Source organism: Camelus ferus, chromosome 10 (assembly GCF_009834535.1).
Source record: "Camelus ferus isolate YT-003-E chromosome 10, BCGSAC_Cfer_1.0, whole genome shotgun sequence".
NCBI classification, from domain to species: domain Eukaryota; kingdom Metazoa; phylum Chordata; class Mammalia; order Artiodactyla; family Camelidae; genus Camelus; species Camelus ferus.
This window is the reverse complement of record NC_045705.1, coordinates 15,780,943-15,786,683: the sequence shown is the minus strand read 5'-3', so window position 1 is coordinate 15,786,683 and position 5,741 is coordinate 15,780,943.

Sequence of the window (5,741 nt, the reverse complement as noted above, 5' to 3'; positions counted from 1 at the left end):
GAAGAACAAAGCTGGAGATACACTTTCCATTTTCAAACAGTATTGCAAATCTATAATAATCAAAAAAGTATGGAACTAGCATAAAAACAGACACATAGACCAATGGAACAGAGCTGAGAGCCCAGTCATAAACCCCTGCAGATGTGAATATTTGACAAGGGAGCCAAGAATACTTAATAGGGAAGGGGTAGTCTCTTTAATAAATAGTGTTGGGCAAGTAGAAGACTAAAATTGGATTCCTATCTTACACCACTTGCAAAAATAAACTTGAAATGGATTAAAGACTTAAACGTAAGACTTGAAACTGTAAAACTTTGAGAAGGAGACATAGGGAGAAACCTCCCTGACTTTGGTCTTGACAGCAATGTTTTGGATATGACACCAAAAGCACAAAGCAACAGAAAGCAAAAACAAATAAATGAAACTATATCAAAGTAAAAAGCTTCTGCACAGCAAAAGAAATAGTAAACAAAATGAAAATGTAATTCATTGAACGGAAGAAAATATTTGCAAACTGTCAATCTGATAAGAAGTTAATATCCAAAATACATAAGAAACTCATACAACTCAATAGCAAAAAACCCAAACAAGCTGATTAAAAAATAGACAGAGGCAGAGAGGGTATAGCTCAGGGGTAGGGTACATGCTTAGCATGCAGAAGGTCCTGGGTTCAGTTCCCAGTACCTCCATCAAAAAAACCCAAAAATGGACAGAGGAACTAAATAGGCATCTTTCCAGAGAAGATATCCAAATGGCCAACAGTACATAAAGAGATATTCAACATCACTAAGCATTAGGGAAAGGCAAATCAAAACCACAATGAGGTATCACCTCACACCTGTTAGAATGGCTATTATTAAAAAGATAAGAAATAACAAGTGCCGGAGAGGATGCAGAGAAAAGGGGAGTCTTGTGCACTGGGGGACCCATATATATACACATATACACACACACACACAGTGAACTCTTACTAGCCATAAGAAAGAGGAAAATTCTGCCATTTGAACCAATATGGGTGGATCTTGAAGGCATTATGCTAAGTGAAGTAAGCCAGACAGAGAAAGACAAATACTATATGATATCCCTTATATATGGAATCTAAAATAGCCAAACTCATAGAAACAGTGTGATGGTGGTTGCCAGGGGCTGAAGGGGTTGGGCAAATGAGGAGACATTGGCCAAAGTTCTAACAAACTCGGATTTAGAAGATATGTAGTTCTGGGGATCCAAAGTACATCATGGTATCTATAGTGACCGGTACTCTATCAAATACTTGTAAGTTGCTAGGAAAGTAGATCTTAAACGTTCTCACCACAAATAAGAAATGGTAACTATGTGAGGTGTTGGAGGTGTTAGCTAATCCTCCTGGGGTAATCATTTTGAAACGTGTACATGTCAAATCATCATTGTACACCTTAAACTTATGCAATGTAAAACATCAATTATATCTCAGTAAAGGTGGGAAAAAAAGGATGGTGGTTCTGTCCAAAAAGGAGCACTGAAGGTAGTAAAGTAGAAATTAATTAAAGGTGGATTGGGAAAAGGGGTGTGTGTGTGTGTGTGTGTGTGTGTGTGTGTGTGTGTGTGTGTGTAACCTTCCAGGGAGAAAAATAATCCATTTGAAACCCACCAGGGGAAAGATTTACATAGCATGAGAGGAAAACCAAGCATAATACATTTGGTTTGATAAGGCTTTGGACAGAGGTCATTATTCACTTGTTTACCTGAATAAATTCATACCTCATTCACGAGCTTCCTTCCTTTTAACATTCCCACCAAACTTGGCTGGTGTGGGGTGGTGCCTGCCTGAGCACATACAGTGTCGTCGTGACAAGAAACAATCTTTGCATCTCAGTGACAAGTATGGTAAAGTTATTTCACGTTCACTTCATGGTCCAATGAAGATCCGTAAAGCAGATTTGCAAGATCTATTTCATTTTGTCTTAAAAATCTATTTAACCAGTCCCCCTTTCCCTTCTGCTAACCATAGGAGCCATATGATCAGGAAGAAACATTGTCAGCATGATCCTCTTTGCCATCATCATCATCATCACCAACAGGTGAACAAGAGCAACTACCATTCACTGAGTCTTACTATACATCAGTTACCATGGCAAACTTTACTCATAGTTTATCTCATTGATCCTTTACAAGGAACAATTGTTATGAATACATTATTTACCCCCATTTAATAGATTAGAAAACCAATGCTTAGAATCACATAGCCAGCAAAGTGGAGATGATATTCAGACACTTATCTATTTAAATCCTAAATTTTGTATTCTTTACCACTTCTTTGTGGTCCTGGTCCTGATACGTCTTAAATATAAAGAAAATTTAAAGAGGTAAAAGGACACTATCAATCCAATTCATTTTCCCCTTAGAAGTGAAGAAAGCACTGAAAGATTTAGTCAAGTCTTAGGGACTGAACTCAGTGTCACCCTGGTCCCTAACCCCTGCACCTGAGCTTGCCAAAACACAAGCTATCTTTTTCCCTCATCCACCCAGCAGTGAAACTCAAGCTTTTCCTAGATTTGCCTAAAAGCCCCACTCACACAAAGCCATGTATGTATTTACCAGACTTTACTGAAATTCTGAGATGTGGCTGAAACATAGAACAATTGATAGCGTCAAAAAGCAAAGAACTTCCAGTTGAACATCAGGGAACACCTGTCCCCCGAGTCCTGGGACCTTGCGCTGGGCGCTTTGCCGTAGCTTCAGCCACTTCCTCTCCTGGCCCCTTTCATCTTTTGTCTTGGATTGCTTCCCCAAATCCACATTTTTCTTATTCCATTAGGCAAAGCCATTCGATTTTCTCCAGCTTCAAAGTCAGCTTCACATTCACCTTTGTGAATCTAAACCACAAAGGTGCTCAATAGAGCAAAAGTGTTTTCCATATAACAAACTCCACCTTGCTTAGAAGACAGATGGTACAATTTCCTGTCCTACTGTCTCTAGAGCCACCACCCTGGGGAGATTGGGCTTATTCCTGCCGGGCCCTAGCAGAGCCATGGAGCAATGCCAGCGGTACCTCCAGCATCTCACCCCTCTCCTGACAACCTGAATCTGGCAGATTCCCTGCGGACTGTTCTGACTGGGTCTGGGTCTCTGCCTCCTGCTACCTCTGGGCTAGTCTGGGGTTTCTGGAACCCAGGGTGCTGCTTTGGGCTTCTGGGCCCCTTAAAGGGCATTTAACACCCTGTAAAATCTGCTTGTTAAAGGAAACAGTAGGACGTCTTCCCCCTTAAGAGTCTAGCCAGGGAAAGTTTGACCCACCTGGGGAGTTGGGGGTGAAGGCCCTTTGAGATGGTGGGTCCAACCTGTTTGGCAAGACAGTAGCAGGGCTATAGAGGGAAGGTGAGGCCAAGTTCCCCATGGGCAGGAAAGCCCAGGGAGGGCTCTGTTAAAAATAATGACAGTAGTTAAGCCATTCAGGGGTCCAGCTTTGAGCTGAAATTCAGATTTCTTTTTTTTTTTTTTTTTCACTCTTGAGGTTTGGCTCACCGCTTTTTCCCCTCTCCTGAGGTTCTGTTGACACATGACTGTTATTAAGGCTTCCGGAGGGCGGGGTGAAGGGTGATCGCGTCACAAAGGAAGGCTAATTGGCTGGAACTCCCCCTCCATCCCCTCCAGCTGGCCTGAATCTCTTTGGGTTTTAGTTCTTCCTAAAGGGTCTTGGCTTTGGTCGCCTGCCTCCCTTTTCACAATAATTAAGACCGAAGGAACTCAGATTAGGTCTTTTCTTTCTGTTGTTGCTGTTTTGTCCTAGATTGCAAGGTGGGCAGAAGCAGGGTGCTGTCGGGACATTTTGGCTTCCTCCCTGGACCTGAACCCAGTTAACACCTTCTGCAGGTGTTTCCAGGTGGTGACATTCCCTAAAACAGGAATGGTAAATTTGGGCACATGTGAGGCTTTGCCTATTCTCAAACTTGTGGCAGAAATTACTAATGGACCAAGGCTTTTTTTTCCCCTCTAGTTGAGCCTGGGCAGAGTCTCGTGAATCTTCTTAATACAACTCTCCCAGCAGCCACGTCAGTAATCAGGTCAGCATAGGGGTTGGATTTAGCATCTTTGTCTTTACCCTAAATTGCTCTGAGGCCCAGAAGTCAGTATTTTCTTGGTAGGGGCTTGGCCAAAGGCAAGGTTAATTGAATAAATTGTAGGTTTGCTTCTGAATCCAAAACTCTTCCTCCCTTGGCCTTCAGGCTTCTCCTGCCTTGCACCTCCCCTCCCCCATTTACCTGTGCACCTCCTCTTCTTTGAAATACACTAGCTTCCCAGGGAAGGTTCTCCGATTTCCAAGGTACCAGCTATCAGTGATGAAAGAACCCACCGCATCCAAATGAGACTTTCTCAGCCAGAAATTGACGCTACTTTCAGTGAATCTTTTGGGTCAGGCCTTCAGTTAAAATGGAAAATATTTTATCTAGAAGAAACTGAGCTGTCTGGAGTTTCTGAAATGTTAAGTGGGTAACAGCAGAGTGGTTAGTAAGACTCAGGGTACTAGGGCAGACGGAGCTGGACTCAGATTGCAGCTGGACCACTTACTGGCTGGGTGACCTTCAAGAAATTATTTGAATCTCTTTGAACATCCATTTTTCTCTTCAGTAGAATAATAACTCCCTATCTCCTGTTGTATTGTGAGGATAAAATGCACTCATGCCTGTAATGTACTTGGCATAATTTGGTAAATTCTGGGCAGACAGGCGCGGCACACCCCAAACATGTGGCGGACCAAGGCACTCAATAAATCTGTGCCGATTTTCGCCTCTACTTATTATCTACTTGACAAAGCGATGACATTAGTTGTCCAAGGTCACACAGCTAAGAAGGGACAGAACCGGGCTTTCCTTCTAGGTCTGCTGGACTTTGAAGACCTTTCTTAACTACTTTGATGCTCCCCAGTTGACCTTAGATGAGCTACACTGATCTTCAGTTTCCTGGAGGGAGAAACAGCTTTTTCACATATAAAATGGAGATACGAGTTATTGCATTGTGTTATGGTAAGGATTAAATGAGCTGCTGCTTGCAGCACACGTCTTGATCTGTTACAACTATGTGCTATCACATTTTTGTCATCATCATCATCATCATCATCATCATCATCATCATCATCATCATGTTTTCTTCTGATTCTGCTCCCTCCTCCCCGGCACCGAGCACTGTCGTTGGCACATCCCAGGTGTTCAGTATGTGCGAATAGCTCTCTTGGGGCAACATATGGTATTGTTACTCTAGTAAGAGGAGGAACCAATGACGGTTGGGACTGAGAACTCTGGCTGACCTTCTGGCATTTTTGTAAACAATTCCAGGAAACCTCTTCCTCACTACCTTGGGAAAAGTCTGGAGAAGTAGCTCAGCCAAGAAAGGATCAGAAGCTTTTCCTAGCCCCTGTAGGATCTCGGCCATTCGTGGCTATCCTGTAGGGGCTGCTCTTCTAAATGGTCAGTGAGATAAACCTGTTCTTACATTCAGGAGGGAGAAGCTCCTGGGCCTCTGGTGTATGGAAAGGGCGGGTGATTGAACTCATGCAGGAAAGGCGATCTCATTAACCATCGTGTCCCTGTTGTTAACACCTAGTGCCTGGAATAGGACTCTTGTTGAGATTATTAGGAGAGGTGTGTTTTGTCACCAAGAATTCTAAGAAAAGCAAAATTCCTTGGACTTTGGCCTGATTTATATTCAGACAAATGCTCATATCAGATTTATCACCTATATGATTACACTTCCCCATCCCCGCG